Source organism: Callorhinus ursinus, unplaced genomic scaffold (genome assembly GCF_003265705.2).
Source record: "Callorhinus ursinus isolate GAN/ISIS: 27379988/994484 unplaced genomic scaffold, GSC_fseal_2.0 scaffold61, whole genome shotgun sequence".
NCBI lineage: Eukaryota > Metazoa > Chordata > Mammalia > Carnivora > Otariidae > Callorhinus > Callorhinus ursinus.
The window spans coordinates 6562712-6578702 of record NW_027397123.1 but is presented as its reverse complement, the minus strand read 5'-3'; the positions used below and the strand labels follow the sequence as shown (position 1 = coordinate 6578702).

At 39.9% G+C, this 15991-nt stretch overlaps 1 protein-coding gene and 1 long non-coding RNA gene across 10 annotated transcripts in view; one reads left to right on the top strand and one right to left on the bottom strand.

The window, feature by feature from the left end:
- The window catches only part of DPY19L3 (dpy-19 like C-mannosyltransferase 3), a 234423-nt gene that overhangs the window by 9444 nt on the left and 208988 nt on the right, over window positions 1-15991 (top strand). The window lies entirely within an intron of this gene.
- LOC141371210 (uncharacterized) lies at window positions 8506-13575 on the bottom strand. Its single transcript, XR_012375974.1, has 3 exons — window positions 13451-13575; window positions 12651-12733; window positions 8506-8736 (listed from the first exon to the last, which is right to left on the bottom strand). It is a non-coding gene; the product is annotated as an uncharacterized lncRNA (long non-coding RNA).

Below are 15991 nucleotides of genomic sequence, written 5' to 3'. Positions count from 1 at the left end.
AGAGAGAGGGAGAGTAAAGGGAGCTGGATTCATGGATCTGGAGGCAGGAGATCCATCTGTGTTGGAAATGGACATTTTCATATTACCAGCTTGTAGACGTGTGGGCAAGAATGTTTGAATGTGCAGAGTGAGAAAGAGACCCTAGGCTAGTTTCTGTCTATGCCTCAGATACCATCTGGGAGAAGCTATAAAACAGGAACATCCTCAAATCTAACAGGTTTCTTTCCACCAACACCCCCGTCCCCTGAAACTACAGTTGAGCTCAGTCTTACAGCATTTTTTTCTCTTTATTCAAGCAATAGCTTGTAGCACAGAATGTTTTTTTTCCCCCTCTGTATCACAAGAGGAATCCTCAGATGTTTCAACCACTTCTCAAACCTGACAATACCTCTGCATAGGCGCTTGGTTTATTTTTCCTCTTAGATTATGTAAACCCAGTGCTATCCAATGAAACTTTCTGCAGTGAAGGAAATGATCTATTTCTGCACTGTTCAGTGCAGCAACCACTAGCCAAATGTAGCTGTTAAACACTTGAAATGTGGCTATTGCAACTGAGGAACTAAATTGTACATTTTACTTAATTTTAAAATGTGTATACATTTTCTGTGAATAAACCAATGAAAATGATAGCCATTAGTGATCAGAGACATTAGTCAGCCAAAGGGAAAGCTCATTTTCAGAGTTTATACGCCTTCAGAAATTTACTCCTTAATTTATACCATTTTCATATTGGAGGATTATGGGAATATTTGAGAAGTGTAAATCTGTTTTCCTTTTGTACTTACGGGTTATAACTTACCAAAATTGCTAGGCTATTTTTTATGAAAATACTTTGATCTTCTCTGAATACTTTGAATTAGTTGTAATTATTCAGAGTAAAAACATTTCTTCTAAAATAGACAAATCATAAATTGAGTTTATGCACTCAGAATGATAACTTTAAATGTTAGTTGCTAATCTTAACACTGTTAGTGTTTGCATGTGGGAACTTTGGACCAGAGAGCAACGTGAAGGTTGAAGAAGATGTTGGTTTAAATGGTCATAGAAAATGTGTATATACTATCCTTTCTTAGCATATTTTTTAGTTTAGTTTTAGTTTCTATTTAAATTCCAGTTAAAATGCAGTATAATATTAGTTCCAGGTTTTGTTTCTTAAATTTCACATATGACTGAAATCATAGGGTATTTGTCTTTCTCTGACTTATTTTGCTTACCATTATACACTCTAGCTCCATCCATGTCATTGCAAATGTCAAGATTTCATTCTTTCTTTTATGATTTTATTATTGTTTTAAAGATTTTATTTTTATTTATTTGAGAGTGAGACAGAGCACAAGGTGGGGGGAAGGGCAGAGAAAGAGGAAGAAGCAGACTCCCTGCTGAGCAGGGAGCCCAACGCTGGGCTTGACTCCAGGACCCCAGGATCATGACGTGAGCCGAAGGCAGATGCTTAACTGACTGAGCCACCCGGGGACCCCAAGATTTCATTCTTTTTGATGGCTGAGTAATATTCCATTGTATATATACACCACATCTTCTTTATCCATTCATCAGTCGATGAACATAGGGTTCTTTCCACAATTTGGCTGTTGTAGATAGTGCTGCTATAAACATCAGGGTGCATGTATCTCTTAGAATTAGTATTTTTGTATCCTTTGGGTAAATACCTAGTAGTGAAATTGCTGGATAGTAGGGTAGCTCTCTTCTTAACTTTTTGAGGAACCTCCATACTGTTTTCCCGAGTGGCTGCACCAGTTTGCATTACCACCAGCAGTGCAAGACGATTCCCCTTTCTCATTTTTTTAAAAGATTTTTATTTATGGATGCCTGGGTGGCTCAGTTGGTTAAGCGACTGCCTTCGGCTCAGGTCATGATCCTGGAGTCCCAGGATCGAGTCCCACATCGGGCTCCCTGCTGAGCAGGGAGTCTGCTTCTCCCTCTGACCCTCTTCCCTCTCATGTACTCTATCTCATTCTCGCTCTCAAATAAATAAATAAATAAAATATTTAAAAGATTTTTATTTATTTGAGAGAGAGAGCGCATGAGCAGGTGGGAGGGGCAGAAGCAGAGGGGGAAGCAGACTCCCCAGTGAGCAAGGAGCCAGACTCGGGGCTCGATCCCAGGACCCCAAGACCATGACCTGAGCTGAAGGCAGACACTTAACCGACTGAGCCATCCAGGTGCCCCCCGTTCTCCTTATTGAATGTCTGCTGTGTGCTTAGCACTGTTTTAGGTTCAATTTAAACATTTTATTTAATCTGGCTGTCTCCAAAGCCGAAACATTTTAATTCTAAATTGTCCTTTAAATGCAACGTGCTTTTTTGCTGCCTTTTACTCTAAACAAAACACACTAAAAGGGTTCAAAGCCAATGCTCTTACTTGCTGTGCTACCCTTACGGTGCCCAGCACATCATCAGTGCTGAATAACGGTGGTCTATTTGGAGTCAAGTTAACCTCTATAGGTGAGGGAAGCGATACAAGCAGGAGAGAGGGGAGATGGGGACAACAGCTGCTATACAAGATCTGGGCTGGAACGAGAGCAGAGGGATACAGCTTTTGGAGCTGGCCTTCAGGGATAGGATATAGTTAGTACTGGCAAGTAGGGTGCTAGTCAGTGCATTTTTAGTGACTTGTGTTTAGTCGATGCTAGAGTAAAAATATATATAGCATAATTCTTTTTATTTTTTGAACACGTGTTGTGTCACTTATTACAAACTATACCGTAACAATAAAACTTTAAATAAAAAAACATTACCCAGTATTCATTACCCTTAACAAAAACCAGTTTTTATTTTTCTCTTCCATGCTTCATCCTGTATGTGTATATATTTTACATATTTATGCCTCCCTGAGATCAAGACCTGATCCGAAATAAGTCAGATGCTTAATCTACTGAGCCGCCCAGACACCCCTCCAATATACTTTTTATAATCAGATTTATCTGATGTTACATCATATGCTTTTCCCATATATAGTTACATATTTATATGAACTTTCACAATTATGTAAATGATTATGTTTATATAATTTAATATTTTTGAAAATTTTATACTCTTAGTTATTTCACTATTTCTATGCTTCCCAACTTGGGGTAAATTGTTCCTAATTGTGTAGTTAAACCCCTCAAATTGCTTATTAGTTCTTGTTTTAAAGTGGTAGTGTAAAGATGTCGGTTCCTTCATCTTTTTAGAATTACCTCAAAGCAGTCAAGGAAAATGAAAAACAGATAGTCATTTTCCATCCTTGATGAGACTAAGAAAGGTCTATGATCTGGAACCACAATGTGTGAGGGAGGGCCGCCAAACCCAGGGAAACTCAGAGGAGTGTGGGAAGGGGGGGAGACTCTCAGAGCTGCAGATTTTAGAGGAAGTCACCAAAGCCTACTTCTCCGAGGTTGCTGGCATACCCTGAGGGGTGAGACTGAGGTGTCCTGTGGAGAACCATGGGGCCAGATGTGTGCAGTAATGACAGAAGCTTTCCTGGAGACTCTCTGGTAAGCTAGCCTGCTGAAGGGAGTAATCACAGAGACAAGCCATTTTTGTAAAAGTGGCATTTAAGAAGACCAGGATAAAGGGAGAAAACTTGCATGTTGAACAGCTCTGAGGCTGCCAGTCTTGGTTGACTAAAATGAGGAAAAGACTAAAGAGCTCACTCTTGTAACCTACGCTGTATCACAAGGAAAATTTTTGCTGGCCTGACTGGTGACCCTGGCCTCTCCCCCACATAAACTTCCTGCAAGTAGCTGATTTTGGTAAGAACTTGCCACATTCAGAAATGGCTCACAGCCGGAAAGGAACTAGCACAGGATCTGTACAATGAAACTGCAAGGAAAAAAAGGAAGAGAAAAACAGGAGCAGATGATAGATGAAGAGTAGTCACCAGAAACAATTTATAGCAGAGACATGAAGATTGTGACCAGACATGTCACATTAAAAAACTAATATGATAAGCATTTGCCACCATAGAAGATGAATTCAAAGCAGGGGTGTAAGAAGGTATAGACCATCTTCAAGGACATACAGGAAGATAACAAAAGGAAATGAAACATGAGCTGGCAGAACTTAGGCAAGAAGTAGAATTAAAAGATAAAACCATAACAGAAAGAACGATGTTGGAAGCAACACATAGAAGATTAGAATCTGCAGAAGGCACAGAATAAGAAATTTTGCACTGATAAAAGAAAACAAAACAAAATGAAATTAATACAGTTAAAACAGTAGAGAGAAACTGACAGGTGAGGAAGACAACAGCAAACATGCATAATTTGTCCCAACAGAAGAGAACCAAAACAATGAAACAAGGGAGAATCATGTTTAAAGACATGATTCAAGAAAACTTTTGAAAAATGAAAGATGACTTGATTCTACAAATCGACAGGGCACAGTGGGCCCCAGGAAAGGAAGACTTGGCCTAGAAAAATCATTAGCTGGGTATAGTTCTGTGAAATTGCTGGGCTTGAATAGTAAGGGACCCCTGGACATCCAAACCAAAGATTGCCTTACCTATAAGAGAAGTCAGTCTGGCTTCCAACTTCTCCATGCTAATATTTAACGCTTAAAGACCTGGAATGATGCTGCAGAAGACTCAAATAAGAGAATGTGGTTTATATATATATATATATATTTTTTTTTTTTAAGATTTTATTTATTTGTCAGAGAGAGCGCACGCACAAGCGGGGGAGCTGCAGGCAGAGGCAGAGGGAGAAGCAGGCTCCCCGCTGATCAGGGAGCCTGATCCCAGGATCCTGGGATCACAACCTGAGCCAAAGGCAGACACTTAACTGACTGAGCCACCCAGGTGTTCCTATTTTAATCTGGTCATTCTATCATGTATAAAGCACCATGACAAATTATTTTGATTCTGAGAAATATATTTTTTAAGAACACCTGAAGAAATTGGTAGAGGGAAAACTTTATCCAGCTGAGAGAGAAAAGGCAAACCAATGGCAGAAAGACTACCCCTGAGGTGCAAATATATTTAACTGTAGAACTAGCACTAAATAGTTATAAAACAAATATATATGATGTAAACAACGTAACACCTAGCAATGTTATACTATGAAATAGTAACAGAATAACAATGTAATAATAAGGAGAGGAAAGAAAAGACATGGTAGAAGACGGAGGAATCCATTTCTTTATTTTTTATAGATAGAAGTCAAGTTTCATTTAAAAATGAAAAGTCAAGGGGCATCTGGGTGGCTCAGATGGTTAAATGTCTGACTCTTGATCTCAGGGTCGTGAGTTCAAGCCCCATGCTGGGCTCCACGCTGGGTGTGGAGCCTACTTAAATACGTAGTCAAGAAACGTGTAGTGTGGGGTGCCTGGGTGGCTCAGTCGTTAGGCGTCTGCCTTCAGCTCAGGTCGTGATCCCAGGGTCCTGGGATCGAGCCCCACATCAGGTTCCCTGCTAGTCAGGAAGCCTGCTTCTCCCTCTCCCACTCCCCCTGCTTGTGTTCCCTCTCTCGCTGTGTCTCTCTCTCTCTCTCTGTCAAATAAATAAATAAAGTCTTTAAAAAAAAAAAAAAGAAATGTGTAGTGTATGTAAAAGAAAATTCCAAGAAAAATATTATCAAGTAAAATGGAGGAGGGAAGAACTATAAATTTCATGAGATTATCATTACTTATTATAGGAACTCAATAGATACTATCTGTAGAAATAGAGAATTAAGTTATCCTTCGAAGTTATAGTTACAAAGGTAACTCCTAGAACAAAAACATAAACCTTTCAAATTAAAAGACATACATGCACACAGACGCACACACACACCCAGACACAGGCCATATAGTAAAGGATTTATTCTAAAGAGTAACAAAAAATGTGATAAACATGTATTAACACAGATGTGTCAAAATACTTTTGTATAAATAAATCTGTCTGCTTTAGTGACCTGATAAAAACTCTGTGTCATAAAGCAAAATCCAAATCACGTACTATATGCATAAGATTCTCCCAGAACAGAGTTCCTTAGAAGGATTAGTCCAAAGGCGGATAAGGACTTGCTGAAATATTTCCCCAAAGCGGGGAAAGAAAGTCTCGACAGAAAGTGTTAAATGAAGTGAAGAAGGGCAATTTTTCAGTAATAAAGATGCCAACCACAGATAGGACTATCCATGTGTCAGATAACTTACCAATATTTATAAAGCAAAAACCACAGGAAGCATAAGAAATAGAGAAACACATTAATACTGGGTTTTAATTCTTTCTCAGTTCATAAAAAAAAGCCAAGTGGTCAAAAATAAGAATATAGAAGACCTAGGGAAAATAATAAGAGTTCTAATCTATAAATATCTAAAGACAGAATGTATATTCTTTTCAGATATCCACAGAACATTAACTAAAACATTGATATGTTAAGCCATAGAGAAAATCTCACATCCAAAACTAGACAATATTTCCTTATCACAGTGTGATAGTGCATAGTCTTGGCTTGTTCTTTTTTTTTTTAATTTTATTTTATTATGTTATGTTAGTCACCATACAGTACATCATTAGTTTTTGATGTGGTGATCCATGATTCATTGTTTGCATATAACACCCAGTGCTCCATGCAGGACGTGCCCTCCTTAATACCCATCACCAGGCTAACCCATTCCCCTGCCCCTCTCCCCTCTAGAACCCTCAGTTTGTTTCTCAGAGTCCATAGTCTCTCATGGTTCATCTCTCCCCCCAATTACCCCCCTTCATTTTTCCCTTCCTTCTAATGTCCTCCACGCTATTCCTATGTTCCACAAATAAGTGAAACCATATGATAATTGACTTTCTCTGCTTGACTTATTTCACTTAGCATAATCCCCTCCAGTTCCATCCATGTTGATGTAAAAGTTGGGTATTCATCCTTTCTGATGGCTGAGTAATATTCCATTGTATATATGGACCACATCTTCTTTATCCATTCATCTGTTGAAGGGCATCTCGGCTCTTTCCACAGTTTGGCTATTGTGGACATTGCTGCTATGAACATTGGGGTGCATGTGGCCCTTCTTTTCACTACATCTGTGTCTTTGGGGTAAATACCCAGTAGTTCAATTGCTGGGTCATAGAATAGCTCTATTTTTAATTTTTTGAGGCACCTCCATACTGTTTTCCAAAGTGGCTGTACCAACTTGCATTCCCACCAACAGTGTAAGAGGGTTCCCCTTTTTCCACAACCTCTCCAACATTTGTTGTTTCTTTTTTTTTTTTTTTAAGATTTTATTTGTTTGTTTGACAGAGAGAGACAGCGAGAGAGGGAACACAAGCAGGGGGGGTGGGAGAGGGAGAAGCAGGCTTCCCGCCGAGCAGAGAGCCTGACACGGGGCTCGATCCCAGGACCCTGGGATCATGACCCGAGCCGAAGGCAAACGCTTAACCACTGAGCCACCCAGGCGCCTCCCATTTGTTGTTTCTTGCCTTGTCAATTTTTGCCATTCTAACTGGTGTAAGGGTGGTATCTCAAGTCTTGGCTTGTTCTTGACTTTGGGGATAATGGTCACAGACTCTTTTAATTTATTCATTCATTTAAATAAAAACTGGAGATAACTAAAAAGAAAAAGGTCACTTCCTAAAAATATTTCCTAACTTTTTGGTCACAGGAAATTAAAACCGAACTTATAGAAATTATAAATGAAATCTAGAAAAGGGTGGAAATCATATTTCAGGACTAGGGAATACAATTAGAGCAGTATTCAGAAGAATTTATAGCTTTAAGTATATAATGAAATAAGAAGGAATAAACAAACGGATTATCCCCTTAAGTAGTTGGAAAGTAAAAATCTAGCAACGGAAGGAAGGATAAAGGTAAAAGGAGAAATTGATCAACTAGAAAGTAGGAAAATAATGAATGAATGGTTATTTGGGGAGTAAAAAATACGGATAAGGATGAGGTAGGAAGTACAAATATCCAAAATAAGAAATAACAGAGAAATAATTACAGAGATCATGAAATGTAGCAGAGAAATAACTATAGAGACCATGAAATAGGAAATAGCCACACAAGTCTTTTGTTTGACTCAGTGCAAATTAAATGAATGGATGAAACATGATTTTCTGGAATATAAATTACCAAAACTGGCCCCAGAAAATGTCATTATTTCTGCAGATGTGATAGAGAAGACGTGGTGAAGAGCTACCCATCCTACACCCCCCTAAATAGCAGACCCTGTTGATTTTATGGAGGAATTTTACCAAACTCTTAAAAGAAACAAAATATTCTAGTACTATTTCAGCCCTTCTAGAACACCAAAGAGAAAACTTCCAAATTATTTTTATAAATCAGATATAACACACCAGAATTGAGGATCAGAATATAACTACCGTCAATTTTCCTTAATTCTCAACGTTATGTTCTAAAAGTCACTGAGAACACTGAATTAGAGAATATTGAACCATTGCTCCTGTGGAAGTGTGTGTGTGTGTGTGTGTGTGTGTGTGTGTGTGTGTGTGTATCACACATAGGTCTTAAATTCTAAAAACACTTCCTGATAGTTTCCATTTTCTTTATTTTACAAAAGAGAAAATGAGGTTCAGGATGGTCAGGTGACTTGCCTAAGGCTGCCCCACTAACAGGTACCAGAATTGGATTCAGACCTCATCCACGGGGGCTCAGAGCTGGGGCTTCAGTCACTGAGTTGCACCCACTGCCTCTTACTGTATTCATCTTCAGATCGTTTCTGTATGAGAGCTGGAACAAGGGGCAGAGCACAGCTGGGAACCATGCACATCAGGCAACTTCCATTTTCACTGCTCTGCACATGGCTGCAAAAGCACAGCAAGTATTAATTTTGTCAATTTTGTTGTTACAGATTTTAGCTAGTAGGCAGATTTGCAAACCAGAAATCTGTGACTAGTGAGAATCAACTGTATATAATCTAGGTAATAGAAAAAAAACAAAGTTCAGAGACTAATCCCACTTATGTATCTTGAAGCAAAACTTCTAATTAATACTGAAAAAGACAATCTAGTTGCATATCAGAAGTGTAATGCACCATGAAAGAGTCATTTTTATGCCAGGAAACTAAAGGAAATTGTTGGGAAATCTAGTAATATACTTGTTTGTTACGTCAGTACTTCAGAAGATGCAAAAAAAAAGGTTATTTGAAAAAGAATCTATCATTTCCATGTGACATATGTAACTTAAAATTAAGAATAGGCCAGATGAGCCCATTAAATCACTGGAATAAAAAAAAAAATGTGATTATCTCAAAAGACACAAAAAGTATTCGGCAGAATTCAACAACTCTCCACAATAAAAAACACTCAACAGACTAGAAATAGAAGAGAACTTCAGCCTCCTAAAGGGCATCTGCCAAAAATCGCACAGCAAACATCATATTTAATGGTGACAAATTGAAAGCTTTCCCCCTCAGATTAGGAACAAGACAAAGATGTCTGTTCTAGCCACTTCTATTCAACATTATACCAGAGGTCCTAGTCAAAGGACAATAAAATGAAACAGAAGGTCTCCAAATTGGAAAGGAAGTAAAACTGTCTCTGTTGGTGATAACATGATCTTCTATATAGAATTCACCAAAAAGAACTATTAGAACTAACAAATGGATATATCAAGGTTGCAGGATACAAGATCGATATACAAAAACTAATTGTATTTGTATACAGTAGCAATGAGCAAACCAAAAATGAAATTAAAATAGTTTCACCTCAAATAAATAAAATCTTTTTAAAAAAAGAAAATAGTTTCATTTACAATAGGAACAAAAGAATAAGGTACTTAGAGGAATAAATTGAGCAAAAGTATAAACCATAAATCATGTTCATGAATTGGAAGACAGTACTGTTAAGATGACAAGTTGGTGTACAGATTCACCGTGATCCCTCTCCAAATCCCAGGTGGATGTTTTTGCAGAAGTTGACAAGCTGACCCTAAAATTTATATGGAAACTGAAAGGACCCAGAATAGCCAAAGCAGTTTTGAAAAAGAAGAACAAAGTTGGAGGACTCACACTCCCTGATTTCAAAACTTACCATAAGGATACAGTAATCAAGACAGTGTAAGGAGAGATGAAATAGAATTGAGAGCCCAGAAATAAACCCTTACATTTATGGTCAGTTGATTTTCAACAAAGATACCAAGACAATTAAATGAAGAAAGAATAGTCTGCAACAAATTATCTGGGGACAATTGGATATTTGTGAGCAAACAAGGACATTAAGCCCCTTCCTCATACATACACACGGATTAGCTCAGAGTGGATCAGGGACTTAAAAGTAACTATGAAACTTCTAGAAGACAACATGAATAAATTATCATGGCTTTGGGTTAGGCTAAGCCATCCTAGATACAACACCAAAAGCACAAGTGATTAAAGGAAAAATAGTTACATTGGACTTCTTCAAAATTAGAAAATTTTGTGCTCCAGAGGATATAGTCAAGAAAACAAAAAAACACCACTTCTTACAAATCGTATGCCTGGTAAGGGATTTGAGTCTGGAATCTACAAAGAACCATAGTAACTCAATAATAAAAATACAGTTTAATTTTTTTAATGAACACAGGACTTGAATAAACATTTTTCCAGAGATGATCTACAAATGGGCAAAAAGCACTTGAAAAGATTCTCAACGTCATTAGCCCATCAGGGAAATTCTAATCAAACCTTCACATCCACTAGCAGGGCTATAATAAAAAGACATGTAATAACAAGTGTTGACAAGGGTGTGGAGAAACTGGAACCCTTCTACACTGCTGGTGGGAGTGTAAAATGGGGCAGACGCTTTGGTAAAGGCTCTGGCAGGCCCTCAGACAATGAAACAGTTATTGTATCATCTTAGCATTCTACTCCTAAGGAAATACCCAAGAGAAGTGAAAACACGCCCACACAGAAACTTGTACATGAATATTCATAACAGCATTTTTCATAATAGCCAAAAAGAGGAAACAACCCTAATGTCCACTAATGGATGAATGGATTAAGTAAAATGTGGCATATCCATATAGTGGAATATTATTTGGCAATTTTGCAGTGAATTCATGATACAGGCTACCACATTAGAGGAGCCTTGAAAACATGCTAAATGAAAGAAATCAGGCACAAAGCACATATTGTACCATTTCATTAAAACGAAATGTCCAGGATAGCCAATCTAAAGAGATAGAAATTAGATTAGTGATTGCCCAGGGCTAGAAAGCATGAGGGATTTGCAGGGTGACAGCTCAGGGGTATGGTGTTTCTTTGTAGGGGTTATGAAATAGTCTAAAATTCATGCTAGTGATGCATGCATAACTTTGTGAATATAGTAAAAGCCATTGAATTATATACTTTAAATGGATGGATTGTATAGTGTGCGAATTCTATTTCAGTAAAACTTAAAAAAAAATCGATGTATCTTTTTTTTTTTTTTTAATATAGCATGCATACATTTCAGACCAAATGCTGTGAGACCTTACCCGTTAGGGAAGCACTAGAACAGTGCTATCTAGTAGAACTTTCTGTGATAATGAAAAGTTCTTTGTGCTGTATTAATACTCTAGCCATTAGCCAAATGTGTTCAGGAACTGAGAAACTAAATTTTTCATTTTAATTAAGTCGGCACATCATGGCATTAGAAGCATATCCCAAGGGGTACCTGGGTGGCTCAGTCGTTAAGCGTCTGCCTTCAGCTCAGGTCATGATCCCAGGGTCCTAGGATCGAGCCCCACATCGGGCTCCCTGCTCAGCAGGAACCATGCTTCTCCCTCTCCCACTCCCCCTGCTTGTGTTCCCTCTCTCGCTGTGGCTCTCTCTGTCAAATAAATAAATAAAAATCTTAAAAAAAAAAAAAAAAAGGCAGCATATACCAAGCCAAAGCTGTCTGTTAGTACTATTTAACATTGCTTTGGAGGGACCAGCAACATAACATGAGAAGTAAAAATATAACAGTTGGGAAGGAGGAGGTAACATTATTTGCAGATCGTGTCATTATATACCTGGAAACCACAAGAGAATAAGCTGAGAAATTATTACAAGCAGTAGGAAAACTCAGAAAGTAGTAGGGACTAAATCCAAAATTAAATATACAGATACCAAAATATTTTTGAAATTTGTCAAGTTGAAATTAATAGGGAAGGAAAACCTCAAACGTGCCTTTTTTAGAAGTGCTCCCTGGCAGGCCTATTCCACTTCCTTTGTCCATTTACACACCCCCCCCCCCCCAGCTCTCCTGGGACGATTCACCTTGTGTTCCCTCCTTTCTCCCCCCAGACCTTCCCCAGTCTTGACTGTCAACTGTTGCATTGCCTCCCGTTTCACTGTAGAGGGGAACCCACTGCCCCGCTAGGTCATCTGGCTGGGGTCCTATTCACTGAGCTGACAAAGGACAGACTAACAAGAGGAAAGCATTGAAATTTATTTAATACAAGTTCTGTGTGACTCTAGAACCTTCATAAGGAAATGAAGACCTGAAGAAATGGTTAAACTCGAGCGTTTTTATACTAGATTTGACCAAGAGTAGAAAGCCATGGAAAAATATAATAGGACCATAAGGTATGAGCTAGGGGTAGTAAACCGGGGCGAACTTAGCAAAGCCTGCTTGTTTAGATCCTGTCCTGTCCCTGCATCTCTGGAGATAAGGATGTTCTTTCCTCCGAGGATGGGGAGTACAGCTTTCACAAGAGAGTCATGACCTGCTTCAGGGGGAGAAGGGAGAGGTCAGAGAGTCCTTCCTGCACCTACCATTTCTTGAATTCCTTCAGCTTCAAACATTCAGTTATGCCAGCATGCCATATTTGGAGGTAGCATATTCCCAACCCTGTCAACTGAGAAAGGAGAAGCAAGCTGAAGAGGCCTTCCACATGCTTTCACCCCACATCTGCCCGTATGTTGCCCATGTACACCAACTTGCCCTCCCCCTCCGCGTGTGTGAGACCGCCTCCCCTGCCTTCTCCTGAATTATCTCACTCCAGCCATTGAGTTTCTCTTGCCTTCTCCCGTCCTGGGGGTGGGGGAGGCTGTTTGAGCCCCACTTTCTCTTTCAGCTACTGTCTCATTGTTCTGCTCACCTTCACACCCAGACTCCTCCCAAAAGTTTGTGGGCCTGTAGGCTCTGTTCCTCTCTTCCCGCTCTCTCTCTCTCGAGCCCACTCCAGTCAGGCTTCAGCCATGGCACCACTGTTAAAAAGTTCTGGTTAAAATCACTGATGCCCTCCAAGTTGCTCAATTTAGCGGTCATTTCTCAGCCCTTGTTTTCCTTGGGCTCTTAGCAGTTTTCCTTGGCTCTGGGACACGTGTTCTCCTGGATCTACTCCTACCTCTCCAGCTGATCCTTTGGCTCCTTTACTAGCTCCTTCTCAGCCTTCTGACTTCTTGTTGGCAGAGAACCCAGGACTTGGCTCTGTTTTTTCTGTCCACTCTCATTCCTAAGAACAATCTTATCTATAGCTTTAAATACCATCTCTCTGCTGATGGCTCCCAAATGTCTGTCCCCTGCTCAGACCCCTCCCCTGAACTCCAGACTTGTATATACAGCCACCTACTTGGCCACCTGAGTTTGGATGTCCAATGGGCATTTCACACTTAACAGATGCAACATCAACTACCTGACCGTCCCTGCCCTCAGGTGTTTCTCTTGGTATCTCCATCTCTGTAAATTGCAGCTTCATCCTTCAGTGGCTTAGGGTTCTGCTCTCACACAGTCCTGGCTCTCAAGTCCCACCTTATAGCCTCAGGAAGTCCTATAAGGTTTCCTTTGACAATATCTAGAATGTGATCACCTCTCACAACCTTTATCCCCACCTGGGTTATTACAGCCACTCCCTTCCTGCTCAGAATTCTTCACAGTCCAGCTCAGCATGTCTGAAACCACGCTCCTGACCTCCCCCTTCCCCCGCTCCCCACACATGCACCTAGCTCAGAGTCCTTGTCACCTGCCAGGACTGGGTGTCTGACCCCACATGAATTTCTCAGACCACTCTGCACTACCGCCTCTGACCTCCTTTGCTCCCTCCAACTCAGACCACACTGCCTTCCTCGTTGTTCTTCGAGGTGTATGTGGGCTGTCCTGTCTGACTGGCAGGCTCTTCTGCACATGGCTCACCGCCTCACCTCATCTCTGTTGAGTTGTCCCTTCATGGGTGCAGCCTTCCCCACCCACCTGCAAGACCACAGCACCACCCCTCCCTCACCACCCCCTTCTCTGCTTTACTTCTTATATTGTATTTGTTTACTAAACAAGTAAATCCATCCCTCTCTTCCAGATTATAAACTCTAGGAAGACAGAGATTTGTGTCCCGTTTGTTCCCTGCTGAATCTCCCAGCAGGTGAATGTTTGTCACTTGTTGGTCAGTAGCTGTTCGTTGAGTGAATGAATGAATGAATGAATGAGGAAGATAGAGGAAAGGAGAGACCAATGAGAAGCACAGAACCCAGTGGGGGCTGGGTTAATAGTTCAGGCAAAAGGCCCTTCCTTCCCTCTAATTGGTACCTTTCCTTGAATCGTCCTTTTTCCTTTTTAACAAATGCATTATTCTTTCTCATTGAAGCATAAACCCCTTGGGATCAAGGACTGAAGTTTTACACCTTTGTTTCCCAAGCAAATAAATGTTGAGTGATAAGATCATTCTCATTTGGCTAAAAAAGCACTCCTGTCACTCAATTTTGTACAATCTTTTCTTAGGCTAGTATTTTCCCCTGTTATTGTCATATTGGCTTGATATTACAGAATTTGCATCTCGTCCCCCTGAATGAATGCTCCTGCTAAGCAAGGACTCTTTAGACTAAACAGGGCAAATCCACGAAGTGGCGACTTCAGGTGGTACCAAGGACTGGTGGTGGCTTCTGTGCGAGCCCAGCGGGTGCCGGTCTCCGCAACAGCCGTCTACCCTGCCCCCACACACTGCTTGGCAGCTGTCACACATCAAGGCATTCATCGGCTCTAGGGCAAGAATCATTCCGTTCCAACAGATGGACAGGAACCTAACCAGACCATAAACCATGTATGTGCCGTAACTATATTTGCTAAGGGCATGATTCCCAGTGCAAAACTTGAGGAACAGCTGTCTTAGCGTGAGCTACTGTTTCTTCGTGAGATGATTGGTTACCTAATTCTGAAACAGATGACACGTATGAAGTTAGTCTTTCCATGGCTTCCCCACTACAGGCGGCCTCGTTATTTTGGGTGCAGTTTCTGTAAACAAAAGTTACTTACATGAGATTTTAAAAAACTAATGAGAGGTTTCCTTTGGCAGATTTGGCGTCATTTGTCTAAAAGGGGTTGTTATATTTTGTGTGTTTCTAGGGGATGCAGATTTCTAATTATGAGCATTTTTTAATGCTTTTTCCTTTTTAGCACTTCTGTTAAATTACTGTATAAACTACTACTTAAATGGTGTTAGCTGTACAATTCTTAAAAATACAATTATTTCGTCTTTTTGTTTCTTTCTGTCATTGTCTTCAGAAAAGATGCTTTCATTCTCCCAACATTGCTTTCCCTGTGGAACTGATGCAAATTAAAATATGAAGTATTTGTTCATTTTGCATTCTTCAGAGGGTAGCTTCTATTGGTGTACGTTTTCCTGAGCACAATCCAGCAGGCAAAGTATAAATTGCTGTAAAACTGGAAAAGTGTTTGAATGAGTAAAGCAGATGTTCTCTTAGCATGAAGCAGATGTAAAACTTCCAAGTGTCTGTCTAATAAAGTCTAGCATTTGGTTGCATACAGCTGGTGCCAAGATTACCAATTAATCATGTTTGAATGCTTTTTTACTAATTAGGACCCCCTCTGTTCTTTATACATTCTGGGTATAGTAAAGAGAGAGGTGGAACACTAAAGCTTTCTACCTTTGTACCCTGAGCAGTGTTTTGTTGTTGTTTTTTTTCCCCATCTTTGTGAGGCCAGTCTTCTTTTATCTTTAGCCCGCTTCATGTGAATGATTGATCTCGCTCTCCAGTTTGATTTGGGGATATAGGTTTGACGTTAGAATATTCCATTGAAGACAGCCGTACTTTGAACACTTTAAGGCAGCTGGAGAGAAGAAAAGGAATGTAATTAGACTTAATGGGGTTTTTTTCCCCTTATT